This window comes from Egretta garzetta, unplaced genomic scaffold (genome assembly GCF_000687185.1).
Source record: "Egretta garzetta isolate BGI_Z169 unplaced genomic scaffold, ASM68718v1 scaffold367, whole genome shotgun sequence".
NCBI classification, from domain to species: Eukaryota; Metazoa; Chordata; class Aves; order Pelecaniformes; family Ardeidae; genus Egretta; species Egretta garzetta.
Window position 1 is genome coordinate 2,445,982 of NW_009260192.1, and position 16,099 is coordinate 2,462,080.

Genomic DNA, 16,099 nt, shown 5'->3' on the forward strand with positions numbered 1-16,099 from the left:
GGGGGGTGGGGGGGCATCCGTCTGCGTGGGGAGGGGGGGTGGTGTTGGCGTCTGTTAGCCCTAACGCTGGTATTTCAGTAATGCGGTGGTGTTTGGCCATGCTGCCAAAACCGAGCTATAAGCAGTGAGTCTTTGCTCCACTTTTCCTCGCTCCGTTTCTCCGCTCCACCCCGTCCGTGCTCCCCGCGCTGCTGAGATCAGCTTCCTGCTTTTCATTTTCCTCAAAACGCTGCTACTCCTCCCCTGAAAGAGTTATTTTCATCGGTCTGGAGTTAATTTTTATGGGTGGCTGCAGGCTCTTTTTCTGACAGGCTAACATGCTGAGCTGGGAAAGCGGTATCATGGTGATTTTGTTCTGTTGCAGCGACCCAGAGCTGTAGGCAGAATGGTAGACTGCTGCACCGAAAACATTTCTGTGCCAGCTCTGTGACCGTGGAAGGCGAAGGAGGTGAGTGCCGGTTTTACGTCGCGTAGGTCCAGGGAGTTGTTGGAGGTGGAACCAAGAGTCACAACCTACAGCCAGCTGAAAAACAAGAAACAAGCAATTATGTTGTTACGCGCTCTGATTAGATGCTTTTGCTCCTACTAATCCTGTAATGGAGTATATTCAGGAAATGATGGATTTTGCTGTAGCAAAGAAATGTAGTCAATGAAAGTTTATAGAGCGTAAATTTGTTCTTCTTTCACTGAAATGTGTAGATAGATATGGCACAAATACAGCCATAAAGGACAGATGATAAAGGTAAGGTTCACTCCATACAACTTGCAATAGAAAACCCACTCAGATAGGTAGTTTCAGAACTTTTAGAAGGATTGAATAATGCCAGAAAGAGACTTTACAGTGATTTAGTAATAACTGTGGATCTAGAATAATATGATGTATATGAGGAAATGATGTGATTTTTGTAACATGTGGAAATAAAATTATACACAGGAAAAAAAAAAAAGAAAAAAAACAAAATTCTTTTTACAGTTGCATAGCATCCCTCAGGATGGAAGCCAGGTTGGCTGTGAGAAAGCAGATTGTTTGGAAGAATATCTCAGTTGCAACAAATGGGCAACTTGTATAGAAATGTGTCTTCTCACATAGTTGTGATGTTTTGGTTTTTTTTTTTAAATTTTTAATTTTTTTTTAAATTATTTTTCTTTATGGAGTGAAGAATGTAAATACCACAGGTGTTGTGATGTTTTGGGGTGTTTTTTTTAAATTTTTAATTTTTTTTTTTAATTATTTTTCTTTATGGAGTGAAGAATGTAAATACCACACGTTCATTAAACAACTTTCAGCTTCTTAAACAGTGGAGCATCATTCTCTGTATGCCTTCTAATGGAGCTCTAAAGTCATTAATCTGTAAATAGTGGTAGGTTGCTAGTTAGTTTATGTTGTGGTATCTTTCTTTTGCTGCCTTCTCGTTACTGCCAGTTAACAATCAGATTAATGGGCCGACTTTGTTCATTCTGATTGTGGTGCACTGAGTGATTTTGCAGAGGACTCTTCGTAAGAAGCCACTCAGAAAGCGTAGCTGTGGTGGGCCAGCCGGGTGTTGGATGCTGCCGTTGCAGCTACAAGGCACTGCCAACTGGTCTGAGCTGCTCCCCAGGTGACAAGGGACAATAGGAAGAAATCAGTGACCTGGTTCAGGATCACAGGAGATGTGATGCGTCCCAAGCTCTGAGGCCTGACCAGAATTGCTTGTGCTCTTGATCCAGACCAGAGCGCACGCTTTGAGTAGCTGTTCTCTGTGATGCTGAGTTGAATTTATTGGTTCTGCTATAAAATTAAACAAATTTAGTCTTCGATTAGTTGTGGGAGTGGGGGATGCTTCTCTACAGCAAAGTTGCTCCGTAACTGTCCTGAAAGCAGTTCCAGGAAAACTTCTATTTCCAAGTTTGATGAATTATGATGGAAAATGGGAGAGGTACGGTGAACCATCAAACCCAAACTGGGGTTTGATTTGTGGTAACATTTTTGGGCATGACTGACTTTCCTTTTTTTCCTTGGTGGAAATTAGCAGTGCTTCTTTTGGTTGCAGGGCACGTAGGAGCATATTTTCTTAAGAGTGGGTTGTATTACTGGGCCACACTTACCACTTGTAATCAAACAGCTTTGTAGATAAACGTGTAAGGTCAAAAGAAAAACAACAAACCACTTTTCTTGCCTAGTCTGTGGTAGTGGTGGAAGAGTATTGTATAGGAAGTAATAATGAAACTTCCAGTTATGTATGGCCCTGCATCTTTTGTATTTGGTTTCAGGCACTGGGTATACTACGCTGCATTTTTTTTGCCTCCATGCAATCTGTAAATTTATTGCTGCTAAATCTATTTCTTGCTATAGACTTGTGCTCAAGAAATTAACCCCATGTTATGTTATTACTTTGATGGATAAAACCATAGTTAAACACATTTTATGTGCTGTTCGTATCAGTATGTTAGCAAGATGATGCCCATTTGCCTCAGTTTGTGGATTCTAAAGATAATTCTAAATGCTAATGTTTCCACAAGAAATTTGTGAGAAATCTGCTTATCCGATAGATGCAAATATATTTCCTATGTAGGCCCAAGTACCCAACTCTTCTTTGCCAAAATCACTACCTTTTTACTCACATTCTGCCAGTAGAGAAACTCTGCAGCACTGAGAACACAGGCATTATGTTAAGCATCAGGCCCGACAGCTGCTGGACTTCCATGCTGGTTTACTAATTTTGTACTTATTTTCAAAATTTTCATTCTGATTGATAGGAGACTGCTGTAAAAAATCGAACCTGTATCAGTACAGTCAAGGGTTCCTACCAGTGGCTCTACATTTTGTGCTTATAACTCATTTGTCAGCCTTGCTGACAGGTAGGGTCAAAGAATTTTCTACTTATCTGTCACATTTTGGCAACCTGATCTTCTGTTAACTTGTGGAAGTTTATTAATTTATTTTGGAGTGCACTGAAGGGGTTTGGAAGTTGGATCCTTCCTTGTTGGAGAGATTGTAAGGGTATTAATAAGTGCTCTTTGTACGCATGAAGAGAAGAGTGAAGGGTGTGGCTCCCACAGTCTTTTTTCACCTTCAGTTCACTACATGTATAATGCTGACCCCATCTTCAACATAGATGGAAGATACAATACATTCTTTGAACTACAGCTCTCTGACAAAGAAGTGAATAGGACTTATTTGACAGAGGTAATAGCAAAGCACCATGTTTAAATGGCAGCACTGTCACCTCTGAAAGAAACAGGCCCAGCCTTAGACGCTTGCATCCTGCCCCGTGGGGCTGTACTAGTGTTTTTCCAGTTGTGTAATGAACTGCACTGGAGGACTGATCATAGCTAATATTAATAGGTTTTATTAGCTTAACTTTTTCTGTCCATTAAAGATAGTGGATCCATTGGGTTGATCATATATTGTGTCACAAATCAGACCAGAGAACTGAAAAGCTCTGTTGCCTTCAAAAAAAGGGTCAAGGAACATGGGGAATAGAAGCAGGAGAGGGGAGAGGGCTGCTTTTGGCTTCAGAGCTGGCTTATGCTCTCTTACTGCTTGTCAAGCTAGAGCCTTAAGGGCAAGCTAAGTAAAATGCAAGAGAAGGAGGCTGTATCTCCAGAAATAGACCACTATTGTCAATATTTCTTCTACTGGGGACATATATGTATCTTTTAAATGTGATTTTGCAGTCTGGATAGTTTCCAGGACAGATAGCATAAGTTATTTACTGATGCTGAAGATAACGTCTCAACTGTGATGTTGCTTTTATCTTTCTCCTGTGATCCTTTCTGAAGTAGGTGCTGCCTTGCTTAGCTTTCCTTCGTGTGACCCAGCATAGCATGCTACATGTCGGTCTGCTCTTAAAAGTTGCATGGGACTTTCAGTGTGTGTGTTTGATTAAGTGTTTTTAGCAAGGTAGCTCTGTCTGGATTGCTGAATACCAATTTACTACAGATTCAAGGTGCTGGTAAAATTTAAGCCCAGAGTTGGTGCTGTAAACTGCTCATATGATCAGTTACTCTGAGATTTTGACTAGTGGTGGAATGTCTCTAAAAGAGAAGGTAGCTGCTTCTCCAGTGGCCTGTAAGAAAAGTACATATCTGTGGCCAGTACTACAGTATTTTTGTTTGTTTTTTAAATAGCAGGGTGAATGTTGTTGCTTGTGTGTGATTTGTGGAGCTCAGGAAGTTTTTGTTAGTGGTTTTCAGGCTTTTGTTATGTGTGTTAGGTGTTGGCAAAAAGCAGCAATAAATATTTCTACATGAATTCCCTGGGGCTGTGTTTTGGCTAGGGTAGTCAAATGTTACATCCCAAGATAAAGATCCAATTTTGAGATTTGCTAGTGTAGACCCGTGCATTTGTTCAGGGCCTTGTTAACCTCTGTGAGCCTCTATGCAAGTACAGAAATCCATGCTAGTGGATTTTGACAATGGATTAAAGGATCGGTGTTTGCTTTGCTTGGAAGTTGTTCAGATAGTAAAGAGTTGAAAACATCATCTCTACTCCTCTTGCCCTACCAAAGTAAACTGAAAACCCATAGCAAAATGTTGCACATTGACTCTTCGGATTTTTGAGTAATACTTTTTAGAGTATAGAATCATAGAATGGTTTGGGTTGGAAGGGACTTTACAGATCATCTAGTTCCAGCCCCCCTGCCATGGGCAGGAACACCTTCCACTAAAGCAGATTCCTCAAAGCCCCATTCAGCCTGGCCTTGAACACTTCCAGTGAGGGGGCATCCATGACTTCTCTGGGCAACCTGTTCCAGCACCTCACCACCCTCATAGTGAAGAAAGGCTAATGGAAAGGGTAGCTTAAGCTACAAAAAGGTGCTGTCCAATGAAAACGTTATACACAACAAAAATTGTATTTTGGGAGAGGAACAAAAAGAATGGTAGTTTCAGGATTAGAAAGAAAACTTTTAAAATGTTCTTATCAAGTTTGCACAGCATGAAATTCAGTTGGCTTTAATAAAGTTGGCGGACTGAAAGAACTGCCTAGAATCCCAGGCATTAAAAAAAGAAAAAAAATGGTAGTTTGGTTTGATTAGATCTTTCTTTTGGAGGGAAAAATAAGTGTCTCTCCTCTTCCTGTAAGTGGAGAAGCTAGTTAGAGTAAATCACAAGAATAATGCGTTCCTTGTTAGGCAAATTACAGGAAAATACAAGGGACCAAACACCTCCAGAGTTGATGCAGCTGGGTCATGATCATGGTTCTGTAAGTACACAGCTTCTGCTGGAGTTACTGCCCCTGTTGCAGCACCTTCTAACAGTCTGTGTCCACCCTCCACGCGGATGTGTTGTAATGGCAGCAGCGTTCTCCATGGACTTCTGTCCGGGATGGTACTGGGAGAGCCTCACTGGGAAGCTGTCACAGCTGTGGAGGGATGGTGCAGGGAGCTGGTGTTGTGTGCTGTCTCAGGACATAGCCTACCCTGATGGCCAGCCAACCTGAGTTGAACCCTAGCAGCATCTGAAATTTTTCAAATGTGTAACTTGAGTATGGCAGGACATGGTTTTTGTAATGAGGGCTAGTGCTTCACAGGGGATGTTTTTTTTTTTAAAAGCAGTCCCAAAAGATGCTACCAGAAAAACTTTTGCATTTCAACTGAAGATGAGCAGGATTCACTGCAGAGTAAAGCTATGCAAAATGGATCCCTCCCCTTTCATCTGTTAGATCACTACTGTAAGCTAAAGTGGTTTTTATGACCTTGGGAGGTTAAAATATTTTCAAATTGTGAAGGCTTTAGGCAGATGTTCAAGCAAAATGTTTGTTTCCCAAACTAATACAAAAGTGAAACTGACTGTAAGAGAAGTGAGAATAATTTAATTGAGTTTTCCTGTTCCCAGCTGGCTACAAGAATGTATGCTTTTTAAGTTTAAAATCATAGTAATGCAGCTATAAGTGTTCCATACTTGACTAAATTACTTTCTTGTGACTGATGGTGCCCCTTGAAGCTTGTTAGTGTATGGAGTAACTCAGAAATAGCAATTGGGTGTGTAAACACCTGGAAGTTTCTTGGGTAAAACTGCAAGTAAATTCCATGTGGGCCTATGTGCATTGACAAACTCTCAGTCAGCAGTAATACCTCCCGTGTTGGTGGAACTCGCTCAAGAAGCAGGTTCTTGTTAGTCAGGGCCAATAAAGAGTTACTAGATTTAAGCTATTTCCTCCCCTTTTTGAGGCTGCAAGAAGGCAGCCAGCTAGCCAGGCCCTATTTGAAAAAGACTGTGTCATACTCTAACACAACTGAAGCCTTCCCATCTATCTTGTTGTTGTTCATGGTTTATTCAAAATGATCGCAGGCATAAGACCTTGGTAGAGGCTTTCTGAATTAGATGCTGAGCTTTCTCTGAATGTCCGACTCTGAGTCTCTGGCGGGTTCCGCTAAGCTCTGTGAATTCTGAATCTCCACGTGGAAATGTTTGCTGCAGGTGTGGACATCTGCTCTCTGGACTTCTAGTGAGACAAGGAATCCAAATTGCTGCATCGGCTAAGTGGTGGTTAGGCAGAGGAAAAGAAGGTACTTTCCGTCTGAGCTTTCAGAACAAGTGAATGTATTTTAAATATTATCAGCAATCTGTGCTGTTGCTTCTGATTCAATTTTCTGCAGTATGGGTTGACAAATGTACATAAAAACAGATAAATCCTTTACTCCTGGCAGTTCTGAGGTATTTCAGCTTGTCCTGCAGGTCAGCGAGCTGAGGAATGATAGGAGGGCAGGATCCTTAGAGAAAAGCATCTTCAGCTGACTGAATGATACTGTTTAGCTGATTTCTGCTGAGTAATTAAGGTGCAAGGAGAGGGTGTCTTGAGATGCTTAGGCTTCGGTCAGTAGTGTGTTTGTTTTAAGATGGTCAGCCTCCTTGAATTATACCTGGAAATAATTCTGCAAAATTGTGCTGTCTCTGGAAGATGAGTAGAATATGCTCCCTTTGTGAAACATCTCAGGGAGGTGGTGGTGAGCAGCTACCCAGCTAACCAAAGTTCCCAGTTAAGGGTGGTAAGACCTTTAGGAAAGACAAATTATTGTTCTCTTCTGGGGTCATAGCAAACCTTTTATCAAAAGTAAGCCTGGCAACCCAGGTATTTGCAGCACTAACAAAGTACAGCCATGCTTTGGCTGATCTGCATATTAAGAAGTAGTAGAAGTTCCTGAAGAAGCTTCACCTTTTAATTTCCATGCACAAAGGTAGGTAGATATTTTAATTCTGCATGGCTACTTTGCAAACCAGCCTACTGTGTGGTGTTTCTTTTTCTTGCATGTACTTGCAGAAAAGTATGTATAAATGCATATATCTGTGAGTGTATGTGTAGGTGTGTAATACAAAAAGTGTGTGCATCTTTCTTGTAGTAGCGGGACAAAGTGGGCTTGAGTAAATGTTACTGTGCCTCATTCACTCTTTGCAGTTCACCGGAAGCATGGTGTGAGACAGGGCAATGCAACTTGGCCTAGCACAGTATAAATCAGTGGGTCCCTGCTACTGTCTACTACTGATTTCATCAGTGAAATTTTTTGGCATGCTGTTTAGACCAGCAGTGAACCCACTCTTTCATTGTTTTTTCCAAAGAGGATCTTGCATGTAAAATACATAAATAAAATTAAGAAATAAAATTAGAATAGGTTAAATTTGTTTGAAAGTCTTAAGAGGAGGGGTGGCCTTACCCCTTCATATGATGTTGGCCAGTTGAGACTGCAGAATATCAACATTATTTTTATTGACACTACAAATTAGGCCTGCTTAAAAACTAGAAAAATAGATCTAGGGTGTGCTTGTGCAAACCTCAGAGTGCTGCAGAACTGTTCTCTAACTTCCGTACACATCTGTGACTGGGCCCCTGAGCAGTGAGTGGCAAGAATCAGCTCTTGGTGATCTACTGACCGAAAAGGGTAAGGTGTCCCCCACCTTACAGAAATAAATGTGCTTTACAGCCAGTCTTTCTCCAAGTCCTCCATGTAAGGCCAACACTTAATTTGCTAGAGCTGTGAACAAGCAAGGTGGAGGAGTTGCCTACTGAGATCAGAGGGTGGCTCAGCTAAATACTAGTTTTAAACATCACTTAGCTGCTGCTCATGCCACACCATTTTGAAGGAACCTTCTCTATTTAACTCTGACATTAAGGCTTGCAAAGCTGATTTTTCTTTCTTTCACCTGTTGGTGTAGTTGTGGTAACACTGTTTTCCACCTTCAACTGCAGCTTGAAATAGGTCAGAGCTCCTTAACAATACCATAATGATAATTTGTACTTTTATAGCACTTTTCACTTGAATTACTCAAGTGATTTATAGGATTGATGAAGAAAGCTAGGTGACACCTTTCTGACTGAGGTGATTGAGGCAGGTAGAGGCTCTGAGTCACAGGGAGGTTGAGTATGAATTTAAGGAAGTCTTTTGGCTCGTCCTTGAGAGGTCTAAAGAACGTATAGTTCTTGATTTCTGGGGGGTGGGGGAGTGCTACTGCTGCCAAGATTAAGCTATACAATGCTAAACTGCATAGGTTGTGTGTGTGTGAGAGAAAATTGGGAGGGGGTATTTAAAACCTGATGCTTACTGCATTGGATTCACCTCTGAGCAACAGTGCAAGCATTTAAAAAGAAAAGATGTAAATCGCAATCTCTGCTCTGTGAAGGAAGAGTAGCAACACTTTCTTCCAGAGCCTGGCATTAGTGTTGCAGCAAAGTGATTTCCAGAAACAAGAAGAAACTTAAAATGATCTTGCTCTTTGGTCAGGTGCCTGCAGTTCAGTCACTCAACAGGTGATACAAATTAACAGAGTAACAAAAACTGATCAGAATCTGAGTTTGTTTCAAACTAAGGTGTTTACATAAAAAACTAGTACTGATTTTTCACTTTTTTATTCCTAATATAGTTGAAATGACCATTTATCTGAGGGATGAATATTTGATGTTTTAAAATGAAATTTTACTGCCTTAAATTGCTGGAGCTTACCTGACTGGAAGTGCTGAACAGAGAACTGGTAAAGCATTACAAATTTTTATGAAGCTTAATAAGATTTTTCTAGGTATTAATATTGTTTATCAAAGTGTTATTTTAAATCATAATTTGAATACCCATTTAACATACTACGGTTCTTACTGGGTTTTGCATGTTATTAGGTAGTTCTTCCATGACTGAGAGACCTTGCCTAAATACTTTGGTGCTTTGTCCAAACCTATGCAGCATGTTTGTGAAGGAGGAGGGATGGGAACCGAGTAAGGTGGGTTAGCTTGCTGTGCTCTTTAATCGGTGAGCAAGACTGTTGCTTGACCTGGTGCTTTGCACGTGTAGCAACATTATTCAGAAAATCTCTTTGCCCGCCCCTGAAGAGGAATAATGAGCTACGTATGGATTAGAAACAACACAGCCATCTCTACTCCCAGGCATCTTTAAGAAGGACAGAACTTGAATTTGGCCTTGATGTCGGCCAGAACTGGGAAACTAAGACTTAGGGCGTGATAGGAAACGTGAACATGGAACATCATGAGCCTGGCTGCTAGGACTGTATCACGGTTCAGATATTGGACCTTCAGCTGAACCCTTTCCAGCAGACCTTTTGTCAGTGCTGCTTGTACTTTAAGGGTTCAAAAATCTTGTGTCTTGCCCCCACAGCCGGACTGCAGGCGCTGTTGAGGCTGCAGGAATTATCTGTGGCCACTAGATGACTCCTTCAGCCTGCTGGTAGGTACACTCAGAGCTGAAAAAAGCTGTGGAGGTGAAGAGCTGGTATGGGAAGGAGGGGGCTGTTCTTGGTCCGTATGAATGGGTTGCACCAAAATAAACAGGTTGCTTATCTTGCAACTGAAGGAAGTGTTAACATGGTTTTTAGTTTGGGTTGAAGTAGTTACAGGATAATACACCTCCAGAAATCACTAATTTGTGAGGTTTGTTGATATGTACTTCGAAAGCATTTGCAAAACAAAGGTCCAGACCTCCTTAAGATCAGAGTGGGTTTACTGAGGCAATGAACATGTGAAGAAGCTAATTTTGCAAGTTGTACTAGTTGTTGACTAGACTAGAAGTGGTATGTGGTTTTATGTTGAGCTCTGCTGTTACAACTCTTATTTTGCAAGCTTTCAAAAAAAAAAAAAACCAACAACAAAACCCCAAAACAACCAACAAAGACCCCCACCGAAACCAGCAGCAACATAAGGCTATCTTTTCTGCTTCTTTAAGTCTTGTGGATGGATGGATAATTCCTGTTAGGCTGGAAAAAAATTTCAACAGACTATATTGCAATTAAGGCCCAGGCAGAATTGCCACAAACTCCCTACAGACTTGACTCAGAGGGTCCACTCACCCTAGGATGCTCAGGATTAAATAATCTTCCTGTCACTTAAAGACAGTATAAACAATGCTTCAGTTTCATAAACATGTATTTGCCAATGTCTGTACTAAGCATATAGTCACCTTATCAAGGTAACTGGGTGATGAGGTGGTACTGTTGTTGCTCCATGTGTTTCGCTGACATCCATTTTTATTTCTGAGGTGTAATAATGAATAATTAGTTGCCATTAAATATGACCAGTTCCTGGTGCAAAGTGTGTGCTGTATAAAACAATAGTGCACATGGCTGATGATATTTATTCTTTCGCTTTTGTCAGCCAAGAATCCCATAGATACGAGGCTTGGCCTGAACTATGGCTTGATCTGTGAAGATTTTATATTATTATTTGAAGTTGTAATGTTTGAGTGCTTCAGTGTTCGTTGTAAGCATAGTGCAAGTCCTGTTTTTAAACTTAGTACACACTAAGAGTGTGTGTCTACTTTTAAGGGTCAGGTGTACCAGCCTTTCTGCTTCTATCATGTTTGGAAGTTTTCTTCAGCTAAGTTTTCCTTTTTCTCACTTAAATACATAAGACCTGTTGATAAGTCCAAAACCCCTTCTGAATTAGCTTCCAAAAATATAATTATGGACTAAGTTGAGTCTTTGCAAACCAGGACTAGAATTTTCTTGACCCAAGCCTTTGTCCCTTTTGAGGGTTATGATTAACCAGTGGCATGTTGGGGTTTAGTTCTTTGGATGTGCCACAGAGATGTGATATAAAAGCAGCTGTTATATGGGATTTTCAGTTACTTTCTATTTATGCACATAGGACATGTATGTAATTCATATATGTGCGGACATCCCCTATCTCTCGCTTGCCTTCTCACTTTGAAAATACGCATACCTTAACATACATGCATAGGCATCCTTCCCTTCCTCCCAGCTGCCTTTTCTGCCCTGAGACCCCATACTTTGGGATTTGTAAGTTTAGAAGCCATGTTATAGCAACTGCATACTGGTCTAAGGGGAAACTGCATGACCCATAATTTAAAACTAGACTAATGATTAAATGAAGTATGATAAAACTTGACGAGAAATACTGAAATAAAGAACCTGAGTTTTTGCATTTGCGTAAATCATTTCCATCCTTCTTGCTGCTGCTCCATTATTTTGTTTGTTACATTGCATGTGCTGTTTTAACTTGCCTTCTGAGTTTTCCATGTTTTTATCTATTTACTTAAAAGCCATAGTTCTAAAGATCCCTTGCCTCGGTAATTGAAAGGTCAAGAAGGAAGGTTCAGGAGAAAGGCTAGGGAAGGAGCTGTTCACCATTTAAACTTTGTTTGGGTGAATTCAGTGCTTTAATTCCTTATATGTAGCAAGAGAAATAAAATTAGTAGTAGTAATTATGCTGCAGCATATTCGTATCAGACTAGTAAAATTTAAAAAATAAAAAATAAAAAAATTAAAGAACAGTGTTTCATTGTTGGGTTTATGCTACTTTTCCTGCTGCCCTCAGTGATGGTCGTAGATATGAATAGAAGGCAGCATGTAGCATGGATCAAAGTGAGGTGAATGAGCTGAACTGGTAATTTACTATGCTTGAGCTAATCTGGCAGTGGAAATGACACAAGCGGCTTAATTTTATTTAGAACAGTACAAAGGGAGAGGCATTCGTGTGTGCATGTGTGCTGGTCCTGTCTCCCCTGGCCTTTGCCAGGTCCCTCTTCTCGTTCTCCTGGGCCCTGAGTGACGTGCTGGGATGTGCACAGGTTATCAGCTGTAAGGGCATCTGGCATTTCAGGAATTAGTTGGGCTGCTGCAGCAGTTGGGAGTAGAAGTGACGGTGGTATATTTTGTGTCCAGCTTCCTCTCTCAAGTGGCTGAATTGAATCAAACAGTGGTACTGACTGCAGCAGGGAGGAGGCTGAGCCAAGGTGCTGTCATCCCTTTGCAAGCCTCTAGCTCGTGGGACTCCGTGGGCTCTCTGCTTCTTGTTCATCGACTATCGTGCGGTGATAGAATAGCCAGTCTCTTTGATATGTCTTTGTTCCAACCCTTAGCATAGTACATTTTCAGAATGGTGAATTGGCTTACTTTGTAATGTTATGTCTCGTTGTGCAAAGACCCAGGGAAGGGAGTACTGAGAATGGTCGGGCTGAGACAGATAATGAGGGTTGCATTGTGTTTGTTTAGGAAAAAAAACCAAAACAAACTCCTGCAGAGTCTGAGAAACTTTTTTTGAATGAAAAGGAGAATTTTGTTTGAGACAAGGTTGTACAGCGTTTTTTCTTACACAAGTTACTGGATTTAGGATTAAGAAGTAAAGCTTCAGATATTTCTTATCCACTTCCAACAGTTTTTCCCTCAAATACAAACATTTGATTATGAAGTAAGATAACTGTGAACTGAATGTGTTTTAAAACAAGAGCTCCTAAAAGTTGTAATTGGTCCTACAAAAACTCGGGATATTTTCATGCCTTAACCTTGTATTTTGCAAAGGTCTGTACCTGTATTAGTATCAGCACAAGTGTTATCGGTAACGCTGCAGTAGCGCTTTCATGAAGTTTCTGACAACTGGAGTCTTTCCCAGCATCAGTTTTAGAAGTGAGGTTTCATTTCCTAGTGCCAATATTGACACAGTTCTGAGACGGGTGTATTTAGCGTTCGTTCTGAAGAGGGTGTGTTCTTTGATGTGCATCCAGAAAATTGTTTTGGTGTGGGTGGGATTTCTATTGTACATGGGCACGAGGGTTCCCTCTAGGATTAGATTTCCTCATCCTTCCAAAGCTGCTTTAAGATGAATGCTTTTTGTGCTGCTGAGAATTGGATTTGGCGTAAAAGCCTGTTCCAGTGCATTGTGTAGCAACTGCCTAGGCCACCCTACGGTGCTCAAGAAGTCTTCCCCAACCAGGGTGACCAAACTCCTGCCATCTTCTTTACCCTTCCTGGCCTTCAGAACAGGAAACCTGTGGCAAAAGAGTGCTGAAATATTTAAATAGCAGTTGTTAGTACCAATACCTCACTTTAGGATTATATTGGTGGTAATTTCACTGGTTTACTGAGAATCCTTTGAAGTGAGTGACAATCTCAGTCTGGCTCCTTTCCAACATAATATTTCCAGGTAATTTGCAACTAAACACTCTATATATGCGTTGTGCCAATGCATCGTGCTGGACAAGATGACCCATTTGCTTTTTGCATGTGCAGTAAGGACGATAAAGAATCTGTGTTCATTTAATAAAGCTTGGTTCCCTGACCAAGGTTGCAGCAGAAACTCTGCATGAGGTGGTCCTAGAGACCTCAAAGTAGCACCTCACGCTGGCCAAGCTGGCTGCCGTGAGTCTTTCTCAAGCAGTTGAAAGTTGCGGATTGGGTTTCCAAAGAGGTGAACTGTTTGTAGCAGGGCTTCTACAGCCTGAGATGGCCTGCAGCAGATCCTGTGTGGAAGTGGAGTCCTGATGGTAACTAATTGATACGTATTCTGAATTTCTAAATTGTTTCTGTTATTCCCTCTCAAATGTAAAAGAGCAGCAAAACAGACTTCAAAAACAGTACTTGATATTTAGTTGAGTATAAAAGCTATTACATCTGTATGATTGACAGGTTATCTCAATTTATCTCATGGTATATTTCTGCATCAGGCACTTTCTTTAAAGTTGGTAAAGGTCTGTAACACCTCAGTTTGTGATAGAATGCAAAGCAAGTTCCATAGATGTGGTTGCACAAACCTGTTAATTGATTTAAAAAAAAAAAAAAAAAGCCAAACAACAAAAAACTCAACCTTAGATTAAATATGCATAACTTTGTATATACAGCAGTTCTGCAGTCATCCTTTGTGTTCTGCTGTTGACTATGGATAACCACTGGAATGGGTAATAGATACTGAATAGTGTCCTTTACACTATTTTTTTTTTTTTTCACAACAGCTGAATCTTACTCAAATGCTTTACAAATTGTTAACAGTTCATTATTATGGAAGAAACAACTCAATTACATTTAAACTATGTTGGAGACTCAAAGTATGGGGTTTTTTTTTTGTCTAATAGACATGTACATACACAGGTCAGGGCATAGTAAGGAAATCCAACTGGAAGTTTGAAGAGTTGTCCTGATGCCACTTTTTCCTATGCTGGTATAGGCACAAGGACTGAAACTGAAGGTTTGAGGGGGGTTGTCCAGAAAGCATGAAAATTAGCAGTCCCATGTTCATTGATTTGGTTTCCTGACAAAGTTTTGTAAAAAAGCAGCATTTTTTTAATTAAAAAATGTTTAAATAATAACTAGATACCTGTGGCCTTTCCTCCCACCCCTGCAAAAACTGTTTTAGTTGACCACTCTGATAAGGCCCATAACTGCACGATTACATAGTGTTGAGGAATGAAGGAACATACCATGCTATTTAGCAAATACAGCCTACAAATACAGGTTAATGGTTAACTACACTTAAGTCTGGAAATGATCACACAATAATTACAGTTAATTATGAGACTATACAAGTGCATTGCCATGCAGTGTCCTCAGAGCACACTGTATCTTCAAAATGTGCTGTTAGGAAAAGGATTTAAGTATTACCACATCATCTTAAGACAGAAACGCTGTTCTTCAGTATAAAATCACCAAAGAGCCTTAATGGGCAAGTCTGGTGTTAACGTGTAGGCTCCTCTCCTCCAGTTAGTTTCATATATGTACATCTAAAGAAAAATTAATCGGTTCCCTTTTTAACAGCAGTGATAACAACTTGTCCAGTTGTGCAGTTTGCTGCCTGTGCTTGGCCCCGGAGCAGCGCATAGAGCAAAGGTAGTTTCTCCTAATGCATTTTTGGAACTACTTGGGGAGCTCATCCTTGTTAGAGTTGCCTTTAGACAACTCCTAGCATGCTGTGTTTTGGCTTCTGCATATCTTTTGGCTGTGCACCAAAATGTGTTATTTAAGAGTGAGCTGTGGTCCCCTATGACTGTCCTCTTCTGGGGCAGCCTCTGTGAAATCAGGATTTTTATAGCCAGTTTTCCCTGCCTTTCTGCCCTCAAATAAAAGGCTGTGGCAGAGCAAAGAATTGGCTCTCTTGATGATTTTTTTTTTTTTTTCCAAGACAAAATGAATCTGTTCTTCATTCCATGGTCTTTATCCTTTTTATAGTACTACTAGTTATTGTTACTATTACTAGTTTGCACCTTCTGCTGAAAGTCAGATTATGGAAAAAAAAACTTTAGCTTGTATGACAGGGGCTTCTGTGTACAGCCCATTGCACCGAAGTTTCACAAGATAACAGGAGCACTGCAACGAGTGAAGGCTCAAAGGCCACAGCTCTTCAGTCTTGATGTTGAGAATATTTACACTTAGGCATAACTTCTCCACTGAAGCTCCCTTCTGTTGACCTCAGGGATTACTTGTGCATTTGAAATGGAGCCCAGATGTAAGCGCTTGCAGGTTGGTGACCACAGGAGGGGGAGGCAGGGTGTAAATGCACTGCTGGGAAGGGTGGGCGTTCATTTTCCTGTACCCAGGGTATCGGCCCCCAGGTACCTGGCTTCCAGCTACTGCTTCTGAAGGGGGTCTGCTGGCATATCTGCTAGCCCCTGGGGAGGTCTCAGGTACTCCAGCACTTCTCACATGCTCACAGGCACTGAAGGCCTGTTTTTAGGCAACAGCATCCCATCCTAAGTAGCTTGACTCTATTTCAGAGTAAAGAAATCTTTACTGAACAGGCAAAATTGAGCTAAAAGTACTGTCTCATAGACTTTAAGAAGTGGCTTTTCTTGAAACTCTTAATAAAAATGCAGTAATTCCTGAAACTGTTGTCAGGGTCTTGACCAGTGTGCATCAGTCTGCCAAGGCCGTCGTGATTATCTGGGGTGTGGTT

The 16,099-nt window shown here is 40.9% G+C and overlaps 1 protein-coding gene across 16 annotated transcripts in view; it reads left to right on the forward strand.

Moving 5' to 3' along the window:
• The window catches only part of BBX (BBX high mobility group box domain containing), a 141,403-nt gene that overhangs the window by 30,820 nt on the left and 94,484 nt on the right, over positions 1–16,099 (forward strand). For 11 of the 16 annotated variants that reach the window (XM_035897564.1, XM_035897572.1, XM_035897569.1 and 8 more), the window contains one exon: positions 365–448. The exons of the other annotated variants lie outside the window; for them this stretch is intronic. The gene's annotated coding sequence lies outside the window, so the exon portion shown is untranslated. The remainder of the gene's footprint in view (positions 1–364; positions 449–16,099) is intronic. 16 annotated transcript variants of the gene reach the window in all.